The sequence below is a fragment of the Miniopterus schreibersii genome (genome assembly GCF_964146895.1).
Source record: "Miniopterus schreibersii genome assembly, chromosome: 5".
In the NCBI taxonomy this organism is placed as follows: Eukaryota; Metazoa; Chordata; class Mammalia; order Chiroptera; family Miniopteridae; genus Miniopterus; species Miniopterus schreibersii.
Genome location: NC_138106.1, coordinates 8,256,774 through 8,283,445, shown reverse-complemented (window position 1 = coordinate 8,283,445; position 26,672 = coordinate 8,256,774). Strand labels below are relative to the sequence as shown.

Here is a 26,672-nt window from a genome sequence, read left to right as displayed (position 1 = left end):
GCTCAGCCATTTGGGGGCCTTGCACACCCAGGGCAACCATCCCTCCCAGGGCTTGCCATTCTTAGGGACAGCAGAGGGCTCAGCCAGGAGTGTGTCCTTCCCCTAATCTAACTCTCACACACCAAGCCAATGTTTCCCCTGCCCTAAATCAACCTGGGCCAGGTACCAGGCACCCAGGGACCACCTTTATAGCCCAAAACCCACCAGAATTATTCAAACTGGCCAATCCTAAAGTTGTACCCTGCCCTGCCTGGCTTTCCCCGTGGAAGCCCCAATAAAGTTTCTGGCCCGGGCATTCCCCTCACTCGTTTCTGCCTCCTGACCACACCTGGTGCTCCCTGTGTGGCATGGCGTGCCCCCTCCTCCAGGGAAATGGAAGTAGCAAAGTGTTCTTCCAATGGGACAGGCCTCTCCCCGGTGTCACTCAGCACCTCTATTAGAGCTCCAGCTCCGAGGGTACAAATGAGACCGCAGTACAGTTCTTAGGACTTGCTGGGTCTGACAATGCCAAGTCCACTTAGGTTCCTGTTAACTGAAGGGCGTGTAACCATCTACACACATAGACAAGCTAGTTCCCTGATAAGCACACTGTGCAGTCTTACTTGATATCTGCTCTACCTTCATCTAGTAAGTCAGATAAAAATTCCAGTTACATACACTTTGCTTTCATCTCATACAGTGATCACTTCCTTTTTCCCTCATCAAATGACACAACCCAATGCACAGTAAATCTTCCAAACATAATAAATGCCTCATTTTTTGCTTTCCTGAAAGAGCGATTTGAATCCCACAGCAGGACGAGGTACGCAGTGCCCTGGCTGGAGCGCGCTTGTGCCGTCGCCTAGAGACAGCGGCTGGAGCATCCGCTGACCGCAGACACTGACTGCAGACACAGAAAGTTACCAGAGTCAAAGTGATGCCCTGACTCTGCATCCATCATTTTCTTCCTCTCTTCCTTTCCAAGTCTTGCTTCTACCGCTAGGACTATTTCAGAGAGACGTAAAAATAGATGCCTGAATTCACAAGAGTTAAGAAACTACAGCCGAACGGCAATGATTTAATGCACCAGATATGGTTTCTATAACCATTAAATTGACAGTTTATAATTGAAAAAAATGCTTTAAAGCTTTTCCCCACATTTTAAAAAGTATATCAATTTCCGACTTCGGCTGTCACGTCTCTGCAAGTTAATAACTACAGAATTCTAGGAGAATGTCATAAATAGCCACATGCTAAATCATTTAGCATCTGACATTCCTGGTATCTAATTCATTTTATTTTTATCTATGTCCTCAGACTAAAGACTCCAAAATTTAATGTTCTTAGGATATTAATTTAGGATGAAATTCTTAAAAACTATTTTTTTACTCTTATAAGATGAAAAAAGGAGTTTATTTCATTAGAATTCTAAACTCTCTAAATGAGCCATTCAATTATTTATATATAATCGACATACGGAAACTGTAACATTACTTAACTTAACATTAAAGTACCCCAGAAATATCTATTAATGAGAAACATAGCGAACATTCATTCATCCCACTAAGAGTGAGGTGCTGGACTGGCCCTAGTGCTTGGGGTGTGCCGTGAGCGAAAGGGCAGTAACGTCTGCTTTCAGGAGACTACGTCCTAATGAGATGAAGAGGACAATCAGTAGTGTGTCTAAGCAAGTACATGACCTGGGCTGCAGGTCAGAGGAGAAGAATGACTGGGGGCAGGAAGCAGAGGGGTGGGCTTTGCATTTTGAGGAAAGCCATAATGAAGCCAAGACAAAGGCGGCGAGGGAGCTGCTGAGACGCCTGAAAAGAGCGTTTTTAGAACAGAAGGGCCAAAACCTCAGCAGTGCCCAGCAGCCCCAGGAACAGCCAGGAGGCTGGAATGGCAAAGGCGAAGGATGGGAGGTCCTGGGGGCTCAGCTCGTGGGGCCTCCTGGGCCAGTGCCAGGACATGGTGGTCACTCTGCCCAGGAGTTTTAAGCTGCTTCTGGCCTGAGGTCCCTGGGGAAGAGCGGCTAGGGGACAGGGCTGACACAGAGAGACTGATTAGGAGCCCAGTGCAAACATAGCTGGTGGCTCAGAGCACAGAAGGCAGTGGACAAGGAGAGAAATAACCAGACTTTGGATAGGTTCTAATGATATCCTGATGGCTTAGGTGTGGGGTGGGAGAGAACACATGGCCTTGGCTTAGGGGCTGAGAACTGGAAGGACGGAGCTGCTGAGACAGAGACTGCCAGTGGGCTGGGGAGTCAGGAGCTGGGTTTGCCGTGCAAGGTTGGAGCTGCCTGTGGATCCCTAAGAGAAGAAGCTGGATGGACCCAGGTCTGAGTCTGGACAGCACAAGGAAGCTCTGGGCTAGGGAGTCAGGTGTGGGACTCACCTACACAGAGGTGAGAGAGGTGAGATTCATGAGTCATGGGCAGAGACAGAGCTGGGAGAGACCAAGACTGCCGGGAAGTGCACCGGGAAGTGCACTGTTGCTGGGAGGTCAGGAGGGGAAGGACAGGCAAGGAGCTTGTGAGGGAGTAGCCATGGGGCACAGTGTGTAGTGTGAGTTTATTAAGCGACCAGCGAATCACGACACATGTATTAGCTTAGACTTCACCAAGTTGCAGTAAAGGAGACTCTGAGATGACTGCACAATGGGCAGGCTGGCATGGCCACCATCTGTCTCACAACACTTGAGTTTTGTGAGGGGAGCTGTGCCATGTGGCTGTGAGAATAGAACTGTGGTAACCAGCAGGGACCCCAGAGCAGGTCCTCCTGGTGGAATATCTGCTCTGCTTCCTACTGGACAGGGGGCCCTGAGAAAGCTCTTACCCTCATGACCCCTAGATTCCTCATGATGACAGTCACGGCACACCCTAGGCTTGCTGGGAGAATCCAGTGAGGGCACAGCAGCCGCTGGGCTTTACTTGCTGTCACACAGTCAGCACCACCACTTCTGAAGGTGAGCCCAGCAGCTAGAGAGGTTACGTGGGTATTTTTTTAAGGATTAATTTTGAATTATCCTTTAAAAACAATGCTTACTACAACAGATTATTAAAAACAAAATAGAACACAAATCTTTTGAAATATAAAGTAAAAGGATGGCAGCTGGTCCTTCAAAGACAACAATGTGATTTTGCTCGTTCTAAAGCAGAAAGCCTCTGGCCAAGTTCATCCAGTGTAAGCAATTCCAGGTTCTGTTCTTTTTTAAAGGGAAATGTGTAGATTAAGGAAACAGCATAAACAGACGTCTGTACAGGGAAGTACAAATAGGGCAAGATGTTCGGATCCAAATGAAAACTAAAACAAGTGAAGAAAAGAATGAAACAGGAATTAGGGACGTTGACAGCTGGCCCTACATGGTGCACAGTGAGGCACATCGTGGGTCTAAAGGCCAGAACACAGCAGCAGGGAAACAGGACAGAAGAAACTCCCCAGAAATGACGGTCCCAATGTGCCACCAGCCAGACACTGGAAAAGGTGACAAAAAGCATGGAAATGCACAGTGTTCTCAGCAATATCACTGAAATTTGTGAACAAATCCTGAGGGTGTCTAAACCAAAGCAAGGCTGCAGAGGTAAAGTTGGGCAGGAGGGCAGCAATGGAATATTACCAAGTTCTAAGAAAAGGACAGTGTGACTCCCAAGCTGGTTCCCATCAAGCTGTTCTTCACCTCTACAGGGGCCGGGTCCTATGAAATCCTAAGGAGGCTTTCACCACCAAATGCAGTCCTGGAGCATCGCGTACCATCTCTTCAGACCCAAGTGTACAGCATAGCCTTGAGATTTACCCCATTCCTAGATCTCTAGCCCCAAACTGCCCAGAGCCCTGGGGGGCTGTGGGAATGGGAGACAATCACCCTGGTGAGCTGGGTACTGTCCTGAGCCAGTACTACGAGGGAGGTTTTGTGGAAGGCCCCTCACTCACCCTGGCCAGAGAGGGTCCTATCCTACTGGCTGTGGTCTCCCTTCACTCTAAAATGCCAGCATCCTGGGATCTTGTGGGCAGAATCTGAGTAAAGATTTTTAGCCCGTGGGTTACATTGTGGTCTTGACAGATGCCAGCCAGACCCTACCGTCTAGGACCCTGTCCCCACACTGCAGATCAATCAGGGGGAGAAAAGCAGGTGAGGGAGGGGAGGGCAGGAGACAAAAGTGGGGATGTGGTTCAACAAGGTTAGTAAAGAATTACAGATGCAGGGTAGGGTTTATGGAAGACAGATCTTAAAATGTCAATATTTATATTATTCCTGTGCTTTATTTACACTGGTAATGAAGACCAAACACACAAATTTTGGTTAATTTACAAACTGTACACTTAAATTTGACAATCTTACTGTACACTTACTAAAATGGGCAATCTGTCACCACACATTTATAACTTGATAGGCTAATTTTTTTGGCCTTTTATCTTATTTCTTATTTGAAATAGTGAACTGAAATAGAACCATAAAATTATGCTACACATAAACTATATAAACAAAGTAATATTTTTTCCTGTTTACTGAAATTTTTGGGGGTGACACTAGTTAACAAAATGGAGCTTTCAGGTGCACAATTCTACAACACATCATCTGTATACTGCATTGTGTGTTCACCACCCCAAGTCAAAGTAATAATTTTTAAAGATGGGAACAGATATATAAAACTGTACCTTCCAATTCCATAATGCAGTCAGCCCCCTCCACAGACTCAATTTATAATAAATAAGTTTAGAAGTTATTTGATAAAATTTAATTTACAAATGAGATCACTCACTGAACTAACCCAGCTGTAAGTATTCCATACAGTGCCTCATGGGCCCTTTAAAATGGTTAAGAGCCAGTGAACAAAAAGTTTTCTGAAGGAAAGTGGTATCTGGATGCACAGAGGGGAGGCATGGGAAAGGTACTAAAACCTAAAAATGAATTTTTTCTTAGTAGCGGCCTCATCGTCTTAGCATGATCCTACAGCGCCATCTACTGTCTGAAGTTGTCCACTCAAGTGACCCAAAGATGCCCTCAGTGCCTGGCTGGGCCTGCTGTGGGCACTGGCTTGTCCTTCATCCAGGGGTCTTGGTGTCCTGTTGCATACACACAATGCCACAGAACAGTAACGTCTGGCAGGCCACTCTGGACAGGGATCAGGACATCTGTGAGGGCAAGAGGGCACCTCTGGGATGAAAGAGACGTGTGCTCGCTACACACATCTGTCAAAACACATCAGCCCGTATATTTAAAAAGGGTGAGTTTTACCATTTAAAAAGGGTGAGGTGTATGTAAATTACACCTTAAATCCAGCTTTAAAAAAATTCCCCAAAAAATACTGTATAAGAAAGTCATAGCATCAATTTGAAATGAAATAGATAACACAGGGATTTCCAGAAAAATGAATGAATGTATTCCAGAAAGCAGAGTGAAAAAGCTGGAAGACTGGGGAGAAAGTAAAGGAAGCATGTGGTTCCTCTCTCAATGAGAAAACAAAGGCTTAGCACTAATATTCACTGACACAGGTTAACTCAATTAATGCTTATTGTCACCAAGGTCACCCCCACCGTACAGACAAAGAGACCAGGCAGCTGGCCAGGACCCGGTGCTCATGGGGAGGGTCAGGTCTGCAGCCATTCTCACCCTCTGCTCTATCACCCAAGCAGTGTGAGAATGCAGGAAAAGAGAAAACCGAACCAAAGGCACGACCCAATGATGGGAAATCAAACATGGGTGACTTTTGGCAATCAGAGAGTGCAAAAGAGAAGTCACGCTAATGTTTTCCTTTGCCTGCGAAGAAGTCCTGGTGTGGGACGTGGAGAAGGAAATACAATCACATGCATTTCACTTGGTTCTGTAATGAACAACTTTTACTGATCATGATAATACACAATACAAATGCCATTTCTGGATCTGAAACCGAACTGTAGGTACAGAACAAAATGAAGTTTTCTACCTCTATAATGTGAAAGGAAACAGAAAAACAAACCTGACTGAAGCTGAATAGCGGAAAGAGTGAGAAGAGGGGACTCAGGCATGGTAAGGTGAGTGCTGCCATATGTCTAACATGGTGGGGAGCAGGGCGGGTAAACAGGCAGAGCTCTGATAACCAGCAGAGGAACGAGGCTGCCCTCCCGGCTGGCTGCCCAGTGCTCCTCCGCAAGCCTGATGCCCCTGCCCACTTTATGGGGGAGGCTACAAGAGTTAAATACACATTTCCTGTCTCCTTTGTGACTATTGCTGGACGCCCAACACAGTGCTGGCCAAAGAGATACAAGTAAAAATATGCTGGAGGCTTCCTGAATGCCCCCATAAAAAGGACGAACGTGGGCTGTACTGCCGATTCCTTCCCAGGTGTTCCTGCCTTGAATGTGGATGTGATGAAAGGAGCTGTGACAGCAACACTGCAACCATGAGGGATTGGTTAAGAGAAATGCAGACACTGGCCCAGACTGCTGACATGGTTGTGCTCCGCAGCCCCTCCTGCCCTGTGCCCACCTCTGCATGCGACCGCCTGGATAACTGAGGCTCACCTTTCAAGACTTGATTCCAGCTCACCCCACCAAGCTTGCCACCCCTGCCTCCACAACAGGCTACCTGTCTCCCCACTGCTGTCACAGCACCGGCAGACACAACAACCCTGAGTCCACCAGACTGTCCACATTGAGGCCAAAGACCATGGTGTTCCTTCCCCAGTGCTGCCTAGGAAGTGCTGGTGAAAGAAGAGACCCTGCAGCTTCCTCTAGCAGCTCTGTGCCTTTTTCTTCTAGAATGGGGCCCACGGATCTCTACTCATCACAATGCGAGGGAGTGATGGAGAGGCCAGATCGAATGCCCTTGCCCATGTCTGAAGGTCATCCATGCTATTAAACCAGGCAGGCATGCCTGTGACCACCAGTGGTACATGGCTGTTGGGCACAACTAGGTTGGGGTGACAGGGTGGTCAGGACCATCCTCCATAACTATGCACACTAGGAGCACAGGAACAGTCCACAAGAGGGCACTGCGGTGTCTCCACAAGTACCTTCTGCAGAGGAAGACTGGAAAAACTGAAAAGAAACAGCGGCAGGAGGATGCCAGACTTTCTTGCATCTGTGAACCAATCTCTTTGCTGTTTACAAAGAAGGTATGTAAATCAGTCTGAAGGTATGTGAATCTATTATTTTATGTTTAGGCACAATCAGAAACAAAACAGCTAGAATAAAATTACCAACAGACTCCTAAGAACACGCATATGATTTGTACCCAACACTGCATAGACGACTGAATTTCTATGCTCCCTGTTGATCTGTGTTGACTAGCTTCGCCAGTCCATGGCCACCGGTAGGTGGCCACAGCAGGTAGCAGTGGTGCCTCATGGTGGCCATGTGTGGAGTGGTCTACACATCATAGTGTGGGGGCTCCCGGCACTTTGTGGGTAGGAACAAAACACTGCCCTGTGCCAAAGAACTATGTGCAGGTGAGAGGCAGTCCACCATCCCCAAGCCCAGACCCTACTTTTACATACAACATGATATATTTCCCGAACTTTCAATACCCACTCACATTCCAGAAACGTAACCATTGTGAGAAGACCGGGGACCGCACCTATTTCTTTCAGAGCTAATCCACGAGCCACCACTCAGCTCTGCAGCATGGCTCAGGTTACATAACCCAGCACCAGGCTCCACCTGCCTGAGATTTTACACGGTGGCATAAACATTATTTTATTATGAATTTTAAATTTCTCTTTTATTATATTTGGGCATTATAGCATTTCTTAAAATTATATGGTTTATAAAACAGAGTGGAGTTAATGAATATTTGTTAGAACATTGGGTTGTGGTGGCATTGAGAAACACTGAGAAGGTTTTGAGGTTCAAATAGGAGTCAAAGTTTTCTTGGGCCCCTCTCCAGATGTGCACAGTTGGGCAAATATCGCAAGAATGCCACGGTCAACCCTGAGGTGCCCCAACCTCAGGGGACACTCGCAAGTGTGAAGACCAGAAACAACTTGTCTTTTTAAGGAATAAGCAAGGCAAAAGCTGCACCTGTGCCTGACACTAACCATCAGGCCGTGCACCTGCAGTGCCTCTGTCAGACAGACACGCCAGAGGGTCCTGAGAGCCGGACGGCATGCGGGGCTATGTGGATGAGGGCCTCAACTAACAGACTTTTTTAGCCAAAAAATTCATGTTCATTTACTTTTTTTCCAAGCCACCCTAAAAAAGGAAAAGCATATATATCAGACTATTTGTTGCCAAAATTAGCTCTCATTTTGTGAAAAAGAAATACAAACTTTCTATCGTGCAGTCATCTGTTAGCGCAGTCAGGAGGAGACATGACTCATAATGTTGTAACATCTTATAGCTGCAGCCTCTCGTCTCCTTTCTCAGCGTGTACTTCAGTTACCTCCTTTGGCCTGATTATTTTTTTCTATGGCTTTAAGGACAATTTACTTGTACGAAAGATTATAAACACTTCACTTCTCCAACATTTGCTTACACTGTATAAAAATATTTGCTCTCCCACAAAAGCAGCATCTCTAAAGCAATCGTTCACGCCTGCGGCCTATTACACGTAGGTGGTCAAGACCACACTTCACTCAGCAGCACCAAGCACAGTGTCCCCTTCAGACCCACGCCAGCCTGGGGATCCTAGCTTTCAATAAATACAGTTACAGAGAAGCTGATTTCATATAACTATCAAGCTAAAAGATCTGAGGCTCAAGATAAGCTCCACCCAGGGGCACAAGCCATGGACAAAGGCACCTTGTGGTGCCCTCCCCAACTCTCACTACCTGGGTGCCAAATCAAAGCATCAGCTGAGGATCATGCAGAATCTCCATCACAGTCTCTCTGGGAACCAGTTACCCCACATTCCTGACATTTACAGACTCAGAAATGACCAGTGGGGCCTTTCCCGGCACAAACTCAACCCAGTGATCAGACACGAGTGCATCTTCACTCCCCAAATATTTGTCACAGCTTCTCTCAAAAGCAGATGCTAAATCACATAATAATTACCAAAAATAAGTACGAAAGAAATTTTCTTCTCATCACCTCAAAGAAAATGATTTATGGTAAAAGGCTGGAAGGAGGCACCAACCTTTGCCCAGTGACCTGAGGCCAGAGGCAGCCCCAGGCTCTGGAGCCCCTGGAAAGCAGCAGTGCTCCAGCCTGCAGGGGCCGCAGGGACTGGCGGGGATCGCAAAGGAATCCACGGCGACAGTAAACTCTGCTGGGAGTGACTCAATAAAGCACATTTTAGGAGGCATGATCAGTTTACATCAAACAGAAGTCGTATTTTATCAGGCAAATGTTAGTAATGTTTGCAGGTTCTTGCCTACCTTGGAATTAGTTCAGTTCCTATGTCTGCTCCGATCCCAGGGCCAGGCCTCCGTCAGTACATGTAGGACAGATCATCAGAACATGTGCTTAGCAAGTGCGTTTCTTCGGCTACTGCTCTAGGTCTCCACGCCCAACTCAAAAGACATCACTCTGTAATAAAAAGATTCAATTATTTACATGAATTTAACTCAATATTAGATGCTTTTCCACCCTTTCAGATGTGAACTCTAATGATAATAATTAAAAATCTTCCTAAATACAAGTGTAAATTATTTTTAATATAGTCTTATGATTTTTTTTAAAGCTGATACACAATAATTGATCACGCCTTCATCCCACCTGCCAGGACAGGCAGACTCATGGGGAACACCCACAATCCATTTCTGCTCCCAACATACTAGAGCCAACAGGCACCAGGCCACTTGCCAAGGAACATGGCCTTGGGCTTTGCCTATGTGAGCTTCCCTCCTGTAAGGTGAATGTGTGCGTGAGCACAGACAGAACCGCACAGGCCCGGACATCTCCCAACCCCTGCTGCCCAGGCTGAGGAGCCATGGGCCATCTATGCACAGGCGCCACAAGGCCATGAAACAACATCGGCAAGTCATTCCCTCTCCACGTAAGACTGGTTTCAACCAGCCAGTCACTAAAGAGACGGTTTCCACATGCGGATACACTTCCAAAACCTATATAAATAACATTAATATTTTCTTTTTGAAAAACAAACTGACACTCAAATGAAGGGAAGTCCTCGGGGCAGAGCTGTGCTCTAATATCCATGGCAGGAACCAGTGGGTCCCTCAGTGGGCAATGGAGACTGAGGCTGGAGCGCAGCCGAGGTGCATCTGAGTGTGCAGGAGCCCCTACTGTGCAAACAGTCCAGTCACCAGGATGTTTCCCCAGGCCACGGGGCCCGTCACAACTACTGGTCCTCGTGGGTGAGAACTGACTGGTTTCTGAGACCCTCCTGCATCTCCCGGCTATGACTACTTGGACTCTACCTGCGCTGTGGGTCTGGGCTCTACTAGGACCATCTTAATAGTGATGGGACCAAGGAGTTGCTACACGATTAACCATGTGACAACTGACAAGGGCTACCAGCCATGCCCCATAGACGAGGAGAGCTAACGTTCTGCAGGTGCAGAGGGTGACAGGAGCGTGAGAAAGTCAGGACAGGGGAGGATTTATCTTTCTTGCAAAAGAGAAGTAGAGAGAAGCTGAGGAGGAAGCGGCACGGGAGCTGTGGTCTGGGGGCAGGAAGCCAGTCAGTGAACAAGGCTGAGAGTTTTGATCCTGCCTCTTCCTCAAGTTGCCTGGATCCACCAGGTGAAACAAACAGGAATTGCAGCCACCTAAAAATCTGAAAAGGGGGAAACGGAGGCAGGGTGGGACAAAGAAAAAGCCCTAACAGCTGGGCAGCTCTGTGACCTTCAGCTCCTGACATGCTCAGGCAGGCGGCCCAGCCCCATGCCATTCCAAAGCCTTCTACTGCTGAGTGCCCCCAGGCTCAGGAAACCTTTCCTGAAAATAGTGTGACCCCAACTTAGTCAAGCTGGAGGGGCTTCTACCACAGGTTCCCATCTGACTATCTCCTAACATAAGGAAATTCAAACACCACAGCCACGCTGGTAAAACAGGGGTTGTGTAAGATTTAACACGCCCAGCACTGATGGCAAGTACAGAACTAGTTGTACTAAAATAAATGTACCACTCAGCACTGGATGGATTGGCTGTGCTAGTAATAATCAGACTGATTAAATGAAGCAATTGTGTTTCCTTTGAAAGTGATATTTATCATTATAATTTAACTAGACTGGAAATTATGGCTTCACTCTGCCAAAAAATAAGTACTCTCATTTTCTACCTTGTAGCTGCATAAATCGATTACATGAGTGTACAGTTAAACAAAGACTTCAACAGAGCAGATTCTCTGATGCTTAGAGATACCAATTATTCCAATATACAAAGGCCTGATAGGCTCAAGACAAGCAAACAACAGGTAAATAATCAATTGATTGAAGGATGCTAAGACAAAGAAGCCTTCTTCCTAATTTCTCATAGTGGCTTCTATTTTAAGTGCTTAATTAGTCCTAAGGACGGGTACCCACTACAGAAGGATGGATGCTCATGGGCATCAGTGAGGGGATGCAAGTGGGGCCAGAGTCACTGAGCCTGGGGGCGCAGGGAGGTAGACAGATGCCCGTTGGCTGAGATGCCTGGTGTGAGGGAGGGAGGAAGGCCTCTCGGCAGAAGGCACTGTAGACAAATGTTGTGTAAGAAAGAAAATCCAGTCTGCTTTCAAAAAGACAGCTCTGTGGGCAATGGCTAGAAAGTTGCGACCAGAGGCCGGGAAGATATCTGGGGCTAGAGGGAGGGTAGAGACTGGAAAAATCTTGAAGGTGTGATAGGCGGGACCTGGTGACTAACAGCCCAGGTGGATGAATGAACCAAGCCTGGGTGACTCAGAGGATCTAGGCTTGTGAAGCGCTGGAGAGAATTTGACAACCAACATGAGAAAATGAAGAGAGGAAATTGTAGAAGAGGGCGGCTTTCAACTGTTCTGACTATAAAGACCTCCAAGGCATGCTAGCTATAGTCACTGCTACTTCGACTTCTATAATGACAAATCTTCCCTAGATAAGTGAAGGGACAGCTGAGAAGTTGGCAGAGGGCAGTGAGATCCTAACACTGCCAACCTGAAATTCTGGCCCCAACACAAGTCTCTTCACAATGACAATAAATAAAGATGTTTTCAAACAAGTAAGAGCTGAGAAACTGTGCCAGCAGCAGACCCTCGCTAGAAGAATCCCAAAGGATACAGAAGAAGGAACGTGGGATCTTGGAGAGAAAATCAGAACAAAAAGAGTGAAGATTAGAGCAAGTGGTGCACGGGACAAGGCCTCACTCGCTGCTCAGGGAAAACAGAGAGGGGACACTGCCCGACTCTTGTTGCGAGACCAGGATAACCTTGGGAATAAACCTGTCAATGATCTCACAGAAGTCAGAAATCAGTGGTCAGCTTCCCTCATGAACAGAGACATGAAATTTAAATCTAGTGATAAATAAGAGATAGCACATCGCAACCAAGTTAAATATGTACATAAATATGTGCAGTTGGCCGGAGAGTTGGAAATAAATCAATGTGCCATATCAGCAGTGGCATCTCCATTCAAGAGTGCTTTAACTCAGACTCCTCAATAATTCAAGTTGATATTTTCCTAAATCTCCATTTGTACAATGAGCCTGACACTCTTCTTAAGAAACACACTCAACCTTTAGGAAATAACTGAAAAGGGGAGGAGGGCGATAAAAAAGCTGATAAAATGAAACGTTTTGCCAATCATGAAAATAAAGACCAAGCACATAAAGTTTCTACGCCTTCCTGCCTTTGGGAGGAGGAAAGGTGACTGAGTTTAGAAGATGGACCAGAGCCATGGACAGCCAGAGGTGGTGTCCTCAGAAGATTATCCATCCTGAAGTTATCATGAGTAGAGCCAAAGGATAAGGCCAGTGCGGGACACCTACCTTTGCAGCCTTTCTGAGTTTGTTTTCCACTTATAGAAAGACCTCCTGGGTGAGTTCCATGAGGAGAGAAAGAGCTGCTTCCCAGCTGCTCCCAGAGCAGGTACTCATCGAGGGGTCATGAAGTCCATGAAAGCAGTAAAATTATATACAAAATGGTGTTTATACGCCCAGGGGCATCTTTCTAGTGAAAATGTATGTAGCTTTCATCAGATGCTGAAAGCATGCTGGGTTAGCAAAGTCAGCCCTCCCCAGGGGCTGTGAGCTAACCCCAAACCCAGTCCTTTCTCTGCTGCTTAACCAACAAAATTTCACAGCCTTTCTTTTTCCAATACAACCATGGCTAGTCAATGGAAACTGACTAGTGAATTATTAAGGGGCACTAAAATTCAGAATCCATAACCTAAACTTGGAGTGTTACTAGGGTTGACAGAGGTCTAATTCAATCTCAGTAAGTGTGGCTTCCATGCTCGGCAGCAGGGCGAGCTCCACAACTGGCCCATGCGGAGGCCACACGCCCACGGCTTCAGTAAGGATGGTTCCTTATCAATGGCTACTTTCGCTTATTGTGGGTTTCAACTGCCACCTTCTTGTTTGTATAATTATACTGCTAGTTTTGTTTCATTTCACAGTTTAATATGGGTTGTTTGTATGCACAGTGACAAAACTTCATCTTTTTGAACCATAATTTTTCAAAAACTAAACTTAACAGTATCATAAATCATCTCCAACCTTACTGTAAAACAGATGCCCAGAATACCCCTCCCCACTGCCAAATTTCTGTGAGGTAGTAACATTTCATTTATTGGCAATGAGCTGCCTCAGAGTATATGTAATTTAACTAACTTACAACACACTATCAAGGAAAGTGCATCAAAATTACCCAGCTCTCTTGAAGTTTATGGAGTGCTCTGACATAATATAAAATGAAGTCCCATTAAGGATTTTATACATGCTGTTGACAAATTTATTGGAAGTGGCTCATTTAATTTCTTCCCAACTGTTTGATAATGTTGAGCAATTTTCCACTGGAAAGAACCACATGGTTAGAGATGTTCAAGGTGCAGAACAAAAACAGAATCCAAGTAACAGACATGGTGGGAATGAGACACCATGGTAGCCAGAGCAACCAGAAGTTGCACAGAAACCTGAAAAGAAACAGGGGTGCCAGTCGGACATTCTCTTTCCCTAGGCAAGGGTTCTGTGATACAAAATTACATGTTCTGCCTTCTCTAGTCACACTACTTAGTTCTGCAGTGGATTATATTTATATTATCATGACACTATAAATATTACTTTCCATGTGCTAACATTTTTAAACTAAAGCTGTAAAAAAAAAGAAAAAAAGCACAGAAAGCCTAATGATAGATGAGAAGCAGACTACAAATGTTTTCAACCTTGACAGTATAAATCTCAAAATATAACTCACAAAGACTGAGAGCTGGAGAGGCAGTATTTTTCAAGTCCCCACATGAACTAATAAACAGAAGTGTGACTTAAAGTTATGGTGACGATGATAAGAATAATGAAGACCAAGGAGAAGACACGGACTAAAAACTGTTTATGTTTGGGGACAGGTCAAAGGAGAGGGAGTCTTTACCTTAACTTATGCTCCCTGATGGGCCAAAATATGTTGTACACTATGTGCGGTATTACCCAGCAGCTACTTTAAATAGTGGAATGAAGGGCGCCCTCACCCAGTGGGGACTTTGTAGTAACTGAAATGTGTCCACAGGACAGACTAAGATGCACTCATTATAACTAGTGAGGTGGTACACGCATTACATTAGTCATATAACATAAGAATTTTTAACAAAACTTTTTTTACTGCAAAAGGAAAAAGATGAAATGTGTCAGTCCTATGATGAGGGAAGTACCATCTGTACTAACGTCCATGTGTGATGAAAGGGTGTGTCACAGAGTGATGAGAGGTTAGGCCCATGTGTGACAGAGGAGTCTCAGATATGCACCCGAGGTCCCATGTATGTACCAGAAATCCCATTTATATAACACCCACTAGAGTGCTCCTGTCCAGTTCTCCACCCCCCACCCAGGCTGCCCTCTGCCCCTTAAAGAGAAATGACTGCAGCCTCCTACCTCTGAGTAAAATGAGTGCCATCCTAAGATGCATCCTGGGGTCATCTGTGACCTCCGTGGAAAAGATATCACAAAGGATCTCCATTATCTGCCAAGGGCCCAGCACTGCAAGTGACGATACCTGACAAATGAAGCTTCCTTCTAATTACTGTCATTGTTTTATCTGTGTGTTGGCTCTCAAAGGCTGTCAGCCTTGTAAGGGTAGGAACCAGGAAAACCTCCCAGTGTTCTAAGGCCCAAGCCGCTGTCTAATAAAAACATGCCTAATAAGTAACCTCTGGCTGTCTGGAAGCCATGTCGCCTAATCCCAATTTTCACTAAAAGTATACCTTATGCCACCACTGTGCTAGGTCATGGTTCTCCTGTTTACAAAAGAATTCCGGTAATTTAGCCGGTGTTTAAAAGTACTTTTTTTTTTTAATCCTCACAGAGGATATTTTTTCCATTGCTTTTCAGAGAGAGTGGGAGGGAGGGAGACAAACAGAGAGAAACATCGATGTGAGAGAAACACGTCGTGGTCCAACCGGGCCCAGGGATCGAGACGGCAACCTAGGTACATGCCCTTGGCTGGGATTGAACCTGGGACCCTTCAGTCCGTGGGCCGACGCTCGCTCTAACCACTGAATCAAACCAACTAGAGCTAAAAGTATTGTTAACTAACTAACTATCAGTCTTCCTGTATGTGATATGTGTATATGACTGACTAAGCACAACAGTGAGTGGCTTATAAAAGTAAAAGCCAATTGTGACTTCCACTTTGAAATCTTTGAAAAATTTATAAAATGGCTAAGCTAAACTGTTCTTTGCCCATGTCTAGGAAGGGCTAAGTGGGCTATAACTATGTCAGTGGTAAGGAGCTCACTTAAACAGTGACTGATATTAAAGAACTCACAATAATTCAGCTGCTCCTGCAGGCAGAACCCTCTGAGTCAGTGCTGTTAGACAAATCTGACTGTCCTGGCGCTTCCTTGGCAGAATGAGAACAGTCTTTTTTTTTATTTTAAATATGTCTTTATTGATTTCAGAGAGAGGAAGGAACAGGGAGGGAGGGAGGAGGGAGGGAGAAAAGAGAGAGAGAGAGAGAGAAACATCAATGATGAGAGAGTCATCGATTGTCTGTCTCCTACACACCTCCTACTGGGGATCGAGCGCGCAGCCCGGGCATGTGCCCTCACTGGGAATCGAACCGCGATCTCCTGGATCCTAGATTGATGCTCAACTGCTGAGCCACGCCAGCCAGCTGAGAACAGTCTTAAGAGACCAAGTTCTATTGGCACTTCTTCTTCTCGGCACACACTAAAGAGGAGACAAGGAGCCCTGGCCAGGTAGCTCAGTTGGTTGGACCATTTTCCTGTGCACCGAAAGGTTGTGGGTTTGATTCCTCATCAGGGCACATACCCAGGTTGTGGGTTCAATCCTCGGACGGGGGGGTACAGGAGGCAACCGATAGGTGTTTCACTCTCACACTGATATTTCTCTCCCTTCCTCTCTCTCTAGAATCAATAAAAATATCCTTGGATGAAGATTAAAAAAAATTTTTTAAAGAGTAGGCAAGGAAAGAGCTGAGGGCAAGGTGAATAATTAACATTCTACAAAATACTTTCAAGTTTTATCATCACATTTTCCTCCCCAAATAGCCCAGGGAAGGCATTCAAGCAAGGCAAGTAGATTCCCTTTTTCACGGAGGAATAAACTAAACAATCAAAGGCCCCCTCTGGACTGTGGCTTAGGGGATACTCTTGGCCCCTTACAACTCACAGTTCATCCTTCATTCTCCCGGGGACACTCTCAGACTGGGATCGTAACACTGGGTCATGACCCGGTCTGCCCAGGACATCCAGTTTTTTACCATGTGGCCTGACAGTAATTACTAATCACAGGCCCTTTCACTCTCAAAAATGTCCCCGTTCAAGCAGCAAATTGCATGGTCACCTACTTTAACACAGTCTGTGTGGCCAAACTGGAGGGGAGAGAGAGGGTCTGCAGAGGCTGCTGACTCATCTTTCGCAGATCACCCAGAAGAATGTGGGCCATCCACGACCCCGCTCCTTATTTCCGCCTGGCTGCATTGAGAACAGAATCTTATCTTACCGAGCAGCTCTTCACAGGGTCAAACAGGAAGAAAAGAGCTGGATTCCCAGCACAAGGCCCAGGCCCCCAACCAGATGCCCGGGAGCAGGAGGAGAGGAGGCTGTGGGAGTCCCCGAGGGGCAGAGCAGGAAGAGGCTGTCAAAAGCCTCCAAGTGTCTCCAGAGAACTTGCCACACAAATACTAAGGTTATGAAGTATTTATGCCTTTTTAAAGACAAACTAAAACAGGTAACTCCAGAAAAGATACCCGTGATAGAATTCAGAGATGAGCCAATTTCTTTAATTATTATAAGGGGGAAAAGGGTTTTGTTTAAAAAGAAAAGATGTAGGTATGACGTGAGCTGTGGCAGAGAGCATTGCCCCCAGACCCATTTTCTTCCCCGGTGACCAAGGTTTTATCTGGGCACTTTAAGAGACACTTCCAAAGAGAAAGTCCAAGTGGTTAGTAAGCATATAGGAAGTGCTCGATCATTAGCAGTCAGGGAAATGGAAACTGGAACTGCAGAGAAACCCACAAGCACCCACAGAAGACGACAATCGGTGCCCGTGTTGAGGGTGCCTGGAGCACCTGCTGGCTGTGGTCTAGCACAGTCCACTGGTGTGGAGATACACGAACCTGTGGCCCACCCTGTGAAGGACTGCACTTTTTTATCCAAAACTGTGTATCAGAATGGTCATGGCAGTTTTACTCATAATTGCCCCAAAATGCCTAAATATCCATCAGCAGACTGAATAAATACATGATATGGTCAAACAGTGGAATATTACACAGCAGTAACATAAACTCTAACCCCACAGGGAGCCTCACGGATACAACGTAGAACAGGGAAAAAAAGATACAAAAACGCATTCTTACAGTTCAAACAAAGGCAGGCCAACCCACCACCCCTGCTGCACCACAGGCAGGGGCTGTCTGGAAAACACAACCATTCCTTAGGACAGATATGTACTATTTTCCAAAACTGCTGAATAAGGAATTAATAGTCATTTCATAGAATAAACAGATGAACATTTTAAAACTTGTTTCATGAATGGAAAATGCTAGCCGTGCTGCCCTGAGGTTTATCCTACCTCTTTCAGAGTCTGTTATTGAAAGTGGCTTCTTGTCAAGGGGGAAAATTATGCAGAAAAAGAATCTCACATTTTCTTCTCAAAATTTGGAAGAGAAAAGGTCAAGTAAAAATAAATACAAAGCAAGCTAATTTGAGCTTCTCCCTGCACTAGCTAATAGAGCAGAAAGTTAAAAATAAGAGCTGTCTGAACTTTTCAAAAAAAGGGTTGCAGGGTAGTAATAATATATGCTCACATCTGACTTCCAAGCGACTAGTTATAACCGTCCACAGCTACTCTCAGCTTTCCACTAAAATATCTTATAAGACAGAAAAATAGAGAGAGAGAAACTGCTCAGAGCACATCTGGAAACTACACAGTGACAACTTCAGTAATAAATAAACTACTTTTGCTTAAGCCAGTCTGAGTTGGCTTTTCTGTCACTTATAGCCAAAAAGCATACTAAAAGTTTCCTGAAACACTGGTCTTTATAGTGAACCTGGAAACAACCTCAAGGTGCACTGTCAGGTTAAAAATACCGTGTTCATCCACCAGCTCTTTACCAGTGTGTACACATGCAGGCCAGGAGGGAGCCCCGTCCAGCAGGAACCAGGAGTGCAGTCTTCACATGTACGCACGCATGCCCACGCCCACACCTGCATGCATACACATATGCATGGTGGGAGCTGCACAGGCCTGTTATTCACGTGAACTCCACAGTCCCAGCGAGGGCTGTGCCAGCTCAGGCAGCTGCTTAATCTTTCTGCCCCAGTTCACTCAGCTATAAACCAGAGCAGGGGACCAGCAATGCCCTGCCCCTGTGGCTGAAGAGTGAACGAGATCACAGGTAGAAAGTGCACCTGTGAGCCCTCAAATGCCAGCCTGTGTGTCCAGCTGCGTGTGTGCGCACACATGAAGTCACCACCCCAAGACAGTTACAGCGATTACCTGACCGCTGAAGTGACTTCTGTTTTCTTTTCCTTGTGTCTACTGCCTGAATTTTCTACACTGAAACACACAATTTCATAACAGAAAGGCTTAGGTGTGAGAAGCAATGCCACATGCAGGAAAGGTAGGAGGAGAGCCAGGGGGACACGCCACCCTGCCCGGGATCAGTGTTCTCGCTTTCCATTGGTGCCAACAACTTGCTAGTGGCCCTGTGCTGTCCCCTACCACAGCCATCACTGTGGCCATGCAGCTGAGCAAATGGACTTCTATTTCACTTCAATGTAAATTGTCATGTGTGGTTAAAGGCACCACTTTAAATGTTACTATAGTTCTTAAAGCAACTTGGGGACTGATCAGCTCTGACTGGCTCATGCCAGCACAGTATTTAAAGAACGGGGCTATTCATTCCAGGGTGGCACAGCCCTGTGGGCCTAGATGACCAGACTCAAGGCAGTCAGGGCTCAAGGTGCAACGGCCCTGTCCAGGGCCACCCCTGGCAGCAGGATGAGCACCACAGAGGGCAGGGGTGTCTATTAAATAGTTTAAGAGCCCAGTAGATGGAGGAGAAAGGTGGGTGCTTGCCAGTCAGGGCCCTAATACATCTCAATGACGGGCTTTCTCTTATGCAGAAATACTCCTGATGGGCCTCGTCAGCAGAGGGGCTCGGGGAGATCACGAAAGGGGGCTGAGTATGTGTAACTTTGTAGTCAAAGTGAGCACTGCAGCATCAGGCCCTGCCGGGTGCCAGGCACTGACTGCACCTCAAGTTGTCTCACTGCTGAGACCTGCCTGAGGCAAAGTTGTCCCCTGCCTAAGTGAGAACCAAGGCCTTAGGAGCCCACTGGCACCAGCAGGACCTACACTGGGCCTCCTGTCCAGCCATCATCAAGCAAGTGAGCAGTTCCCAGCCGGGAAGGGGGCCTTGTCCTGGACCCCGCATTGCCCCATGGGCACAGGAGGCTTCGAAGCAGTACCAATGTTCCTTCTGTTTCAGTATCCCCTGTCCCACTGTCATCTCTGTGCAGAAGCCACTCAAGCAGAGGAAAGACCGTGTGCTCGTAAGTCCACATTAGGAACCATAAAATTTGTTTTTTAAATCAAATCAACAAGTCAGCCTTTAACAGAACCCAGCAGCAGAGAACACAGTGTACTGTCAGCAGAGGGTGTCTGCTGTGAGGTGGCGGCTGGGGGCCAGGCCTGTGGCTCAGGAACAGAAGGTTCTGGCACAGTCCTGAGTATGAAGTTGGCCCCGCAGGCAGCTCTGCTGTCTCCATCTCCTCGTCTGTGTGTTTCCTCATCTCCGTCTGACTTCTTCAGTTCAAATTCCAGAGACAGACTCAGCCGAGAGAAGCCAACCCTCTCCATGCTGTGTACAGGGCTCATCTTCTGCCGAGGGCAGGCCGGCCGCTGACCCAACCCATGGATGGCCTGGTGACCATGACCACATGGCCAGCACCAACAGAGCACTGCCCTTCCCCTGAACTTCCTCCTCTCTCAGATACCGAGTGTGAAATCCATAATGACCACCTAGCTGCCCGAAGAGAATGGGCAGCAGAGAGGAAACGCCTCAATCCGACAGCCCCAGGGTGAGGCACGGGTTTGGAGGGAGAAGAAGCAGCCTAGAGTGTCCAAGGGAGCCCACAGGCTCAGAGGGCACCTGCCACTGTGCACACAGGCTCCCAACTGCCACTGACTCCATAAGATTAGCACCCAGGACCCAGGAGATGGGGGGTAGAGTTGTCACCCCATCATTATATAGTCCATTTCAAAGCGCACTGAGAGTAAGCTCGGAAAAGAGCAACCATGAACTCCAATGCTCTGGAGAGCTGAAAAGGCCCCAACACCTGCATTTAACATGTCCTTTCCAACTCAGCATGTACGATAGTTACAGCTCTTAAAAGAGCGCTGGAGTTTCTGCCAATCCAATGTGTGAGAACTGGTGTCTCAGAGAAGGGCTGTGTGTGTATGTGTGCACATGTGCCTGTCTGTTCATGTCCTTTGCCTGTTTTCCTACAGGATCTTGGTGGGTTTTTTACCCCTTGCAATTTAAAAAATATTTATATATGTTGCAAAGATTTTTCTCACAGTTGACATTTTTGTCTTCTGGCCTTACTTATAGTGTTTTGTTGTTTTGTTTTTGGTCAGTCAGAAGTCTTCCATTGTTGTAGTATTTTTTAATGTAGTCAAATCTGACCATCTTTTCTTTTGTTGAACCTGAATTTTGAGTTATACTTTTAAAAATCTTTCCCAACACACAGGAAAACACCTGTTTTTTTTAACATTTGGCTAGTTCCATCTTTTACACTTAGCTTTCTGACCCACCTGGAGGCTGTGGCCGGGGGCACGCAGGGAGGGAGTGGTCAGAGGGAGGAGGCTGTAGCCTGGGGCACAGATGGGGAGAGTGGTCAGAGGGAGGTTGGAGACAGGTGAGAGCCAGATCAAGCAGGGTGCTGGTGGCTTAGAAGTAACAGTTTTATTGCAGACACAGATGAGTAAGCACAGAGGTTAGATAATGACCTCTGGAGCTGTGTGCAGGGCGCTGAAAGCATTAGGGAAGACTCAGGGCCGGTTGTGAGGCTTCTGTGGAGGCCAAAGGAAAGATAGTGGTGGGCTATAGGCTGCTAGGCAGCTGGGGAGATGTGGAGAAACAGGCACCCCAGGTGGAGGGTTAATGTAGGACAGCCACACAAAGAGTGCTGGAGACTGGATGTGACAGAGGCGAGTCCAGGATGCCTGCCAGGTTTCTAGCAAATGAGGAGTATCTGTGACATTCACTGCCAGGAGAAAGGGTACAAAATTTAGGAAAATAAAGTGGTTGGTCCACTTTATTTCAGTTTGGGACACACATGAAATGCCAGCCCGGAGAGGGAGGTGCAACACACCACCTGGCGGGCCTGGGCCCAGAGCACCACGGGAGCTAGAGATGGAAAAGCCAAAGCAAGTGACCCATCCAAATGCCTGCACAGTCACAGTCTCTATGTCCAAATCAGACCTACAGATCTCTCCCTCCTACCACCATGCTGGTTCCCTGCACAGTACCATCTTCCACCCCACTTCACTGGCCAAAGCCCAGGCCAACTGCACAGCCCCAGCACCTGCCCTCAGCCTTCACCTCGAGTCTCTACCTGCCTTCAGCCTTCACCTCCTGAGTCTCCACCTGCCCTCAGCCTTCACCTCCTGAGTCTCCACCTGCCCTCAGCCTTCACCTCCTGAGTCTCCACCTGCCCTCAGCCTTCACCTCCTGAGTCTCCACCTGCCCTCAACCTTCACCTCCTGAGTCTCCACCTGCCCTCAGCCTCCACCTCCTGAAGTCTTGCCTCTCTGTGCCCTGTGGAGAGAATCCAGCTCGGTCACTCTTCCCTGAAGAGGGAGCACAGGTCACTGCTGGAAGGAAAGCAGGACCTGCCCAGCCAGCCTCCTGCTCTCCTTGTCATCAGGCCCACATACAGCGACCATGCACTCAGGTCTCTGCACAGAAGGAGCTTGTCCTGCTGAGGGCACCCTGCACTCCTCCCCAGCTGTGCTTATCACCAGGTCGGTAAGTCTGTCCTATTTGGGATAAAAGACTAGCAGGTCCATAAGGCCATGGACAGCCCCATGCTCTAAGTATTCTTATGTAAAACAGGGCCTGCACCTGCTCTCCACTCGCCTGTCTGTGGGGAGTGGGGCTCTCTCCAGTGCTCCAGAACTCGAGACGGTAAGAAATGGCTGCTAAATAAAGACCCCCAACACTGCTAGAGCCTCCAGCAGTGCTGTACAAGACCTCCTGCTGATGTGGCCATGGGATCTGGTGCTGTCCACCATGCACTTCACCCTCCTCACACATCCTTACGTTGTGGAGCACAGACTCTGCACAGACATCCTGGCGGCAGAGGTGGCTGTGTTGCACTTGCCCAGCCAGTGAGACAGAAGCTGAGGGTTTCCTGAACCACTTTCCCAATAGAGACATCGCCCCTTCCTGCTTCCCCTCCTTTCTGCTGGGACATCAGGCTGGAGTCAGAGCAGCTGCCACCAGACCCGAGGGGCCAAACATGAGGATGAACAGCAAAGTGGAGATGGAAGGGTCTGAAACCACTGTCCTAGCCCCAGACTGCCCACTTCTTGGTATGAGGGACCCAGAAGTTGAAAGCCAACCACACCAGCCAGGATTTCTCCGACAAGTCAACCCTGAGTCAAACAAAGACAAGGAGAAGGCCCAGGTGCAGGTACTGTGGCCAGGCCTGCTACAGACCTGGAGCCGACACAGTGACCAGGGCTGCCCTGGCTTCCAAACACTCAGGCACCAGGAAGAGGGACAGAGAACACAGGGCCACCTAAGTGCTCATTAACCAGGGGACATGGACAACAATAACAGAGGGAGGCAGGGAGAGACAGCCTAGCCAAGGAGACAGCATCTGAACTGACGGCTGAATGATGAACACCTGGGGGTGACTGTCCCCCAGGGAGTACCCGCAGACAGCTGGCCCTGGGGTGGGGCAGGTTTGTACAGAGCAGCAACTAGGGACAATGGAAGGAACAGGCCAGGGAGGAGCTGTGAACCTTCTCCTGAGGAAATTTACTTCCCCTGTTGTGATGGGAATTGACCTAGAGGGGTCAGCAGGGTTTACCTGAGGGGATGTGCCCTAGAAAGATGACTCAGTGACCACATGAAGGTGGGACTGCCCAGGAGCAAGTCTGGACCCAGGAGAGCCAATGAGGAGCCCTGTGACTTAGAGCGGGTTCTAGAAAGAAAAGACTGGGAACAACATGGGAGGAGGAGCTGGTAGGCCTTGTCAGACCCTGGAGTGAGGGTGAGGCAGAGGGATGAGGTCGGCTGCAGCCTCAATGGAAGCAGGGGTGGGCCAGAGTGATGGGGACAGGGGTCATGAATGCAGCTCTGAGTTGGCACGAGGACCATGTACGGAGATGGGGCTGGAGGACAAGCCGGTGGGTGAGACCTGAGCACCCAGAGCAGGATGGGAGTGTGGCCTTTGAGCCAAGAACAGGAGGGGGCGGGAAGGAGGAAAACCAGGCGGGTCATGTGGACAGAAAGCCCAGGACTGCATCCTTTGGGTCCATGAGTCCACATGGCCCAAGGTGGGCAGAGGGCCCACAGGTGGGGGCTGAGACACAGACAGACACAGAGCGCTTGGATACTGCTTTTCCATGCACAGAGGGTGTGTCCCCACAGGTGACTGTACCAGTACCCACGCAGCAGTGAGTGGTGGTGCCAAAACATCAGAAATGCCCTTCCCACCAAATCTAACATTCAAAAGCATCCTGGGGGATTCATCAAATACTTTCCAAAATGTTGCTTAAAGACTTCTGACTGTGAAGGTAACTTCAGATGACAAGCTAGCATGGGCCCTGAATGGCTCCCAACATTTGGGAGGCTCTGCCCTCAATCAAGACAGGACGAGCGGCCTGACAGGAGCTATGAATGGGAGTATTTATTTATTTATTTTAATATACCTTTATGATTTCAGAGAGAGGAAGGGAGACAGAGAAATATCAATGATGAGAGAGTCATTGATTGGCTGCCTCCTGCACACCTCCTACTGGGGATCGAGCCCACAACTCGGGCATGTGCCCTGACGGGGAATTGAACCGCGATCTCCTGGATCCTATATGTCGATGCTCAATCACTGATCCACGCCTGGCTGGGCTGAATGGGGGTCTTTAGAACCACCGCTCAGAGAACTGTAAAAAATGCTCCTGTGTTTCTGCACAAATAACTTGATGTATTTTCTCTCTCAAAAGAGCCTCACTTTTTAAACATAAAATCACCAGAAACCCATCTTCTGAGAGAGAACATTAAACATTATATTACATCAAAATCTAGAAACCAGCTCTTAAAATTCTATGAATGAGAAGGTCACAATCACGCAGAGCCACACAAACAAACAGGAGCTATGAGTCGAGAAGACTGCTGTGGAGAAGTAATCTCATTCCACATTATCAAACACTTCCTGAGCAGCCACTGTGCTACAGCTGTACAGGGACACGAAGCCCAACCCTGAGGTGCTTAATGGGGCAGATAAGGTATGTGCCCAAAGTTAGAGCCAGGAGGGCACAGACTCACTAAGTCTGGACAGTCATTTAAAAATCAGAAGGCCTTGCCAACAGCCTTCCCACGAGGGCCTACCCGCCAGGGCATCGTCACCCTGCCCAGAGTCTGGAGCCTTCCATACCCTGTAGACGTAGCTACCTGGCCTCCCCCAGATGCAGGACGCTGAGGCCAGGCCAAGAGACGGGCAGGTTCTTTGGGACACAGCTGTGTGCATCAATGACAGATTTCAGCCTCAGGTTGTGAAGACCCTGAACTGCCATACACAGGACAAGAACTCATTCCAGAACTGCAGGACAGTGCAAGAGGTAGCCGGAAAATGCCACTGAATCAGAGCACCACAGCACAGGGCTCTGAGGTCTCAGCACCCGGGATGCCCGATTCTCTCTTCCCATTACCAGGGATGTCGGTGGGCACTTCTGGAAACCTGTCAACAACAGCGCTAGGCCGACCTCGAACAGCTACAGCTGGTGCCTGGGCCTACAGCTGCGAGGGACAGCTGCTTGCCACATGCCTAGAGAGCCAGGAGAGCACAGCCCCCTGGTGGCACCTCAGCACCCAGCCAACGCCCAGCCAGCGTGGCCTGAATCGCATGAAGGCGAATGTGTGGCCCCGCAGCAGGGCAGTGCTGTGCTGCTTCCTTCCTCCTGAGATTTGCTTATCTGAAGCCTTGATTTCCTGGTTTTTACTGAGCCTATTGTGTAAACAGTAGTGGGTGGGGGTGATCCCAGACTCATCAAAAGGGTTTCAGCAGCCAGTAACAGATCACCCTGTTGGCCCCAGAGAAAAGGACAATGATTTCCTTGGCTTCTGAAAACTAGAAGTGACACTAGCTTTGACATCTTCAGGACCTAGGACCTACTTCAAAGAAAAAGAAGAAAAAAATAAAAACGTGACGATGAATTAATTATGTCTATTTTATAGGACTGGGAGGCTCTACTTATTAAAACACTTTTTAAATAATTATTCAGGTAAAGGATTAGATTTAAGCTTTTAGGAGCTCCACTGATTTCCTCCACCTCATCCGCTCCGTGTTTTGCTACAATCCCTAATTTCTTCATTATTCTCCTCTTCTGTGATACTATTAGCATCAGCCTGACTTACACATTTAAGTGCAGATAAATAAGATGCATCTATTTTTTTAAATCCAACAGGAGCACAACAATGGAAAAATGACTTTGACGAGGGCTCCTGAATTCTGATTCTAAAATGTAACGGTAATTTACGGGAATTCAACCCTCAGGTTAAGACCTGATCCCAATAATTACTACTTTCAAAGGTTACGTTCCAAGGTATAACTATACCCAAAAAAAGATGTTTATTCCCATTAAAATTTTTTCTTCGGTGTTTATGTTTTAAATCCCTCTATCAGCCAGTGGCAAGATGGTGGAGAGGGTAAGGAGGGCCAGCTCAGGCATTCACTCAGGAGAGGGCAGACACTGCCTGATAAACAAAAGGCCTGAGAAGTGTCTCTCCATCTTCAACAGAAACCCAGCTGGTGAAAGGGAGTCATGCAGGGTCAGGGCGAGGAAAGGGAGTGTGTTGTTGGCTCTGGATCTCGGCTGGGGGCCAGGGCACACCTTCTGGACTGACAGCCCCACAGCAGAGTGGCCCGTCCTTCCTCAGAAGGTTCTTCTCTG

At 47.6% G+C, this 26,672-nt stretch overlaps 1 protein-coding gene across 6 annotated transcripts in view; it reads right to left on the bottom strand.

The window, feature by feature from the left end:
* ADARB1 (adenosine deaminase RNA specific B1) overlaps positions 1-26,672 on the bottom strand; it is a gene marked incomplete at its 5' end in the record, with an annotated part of 84,876 nt that overhangs the window by 41,607 nt on the left and 16,597 nt on the right. For all 6 annotated transcript variants that reach the window (XR_013998927.1, XM_081139029.1, XM_081139027.1 and 3 more), the window contains one exon: positions 9,278-9,428. The remainder of the gene's footprint in view (positions 1-9,277; positions 9,429-26,672) is intronic.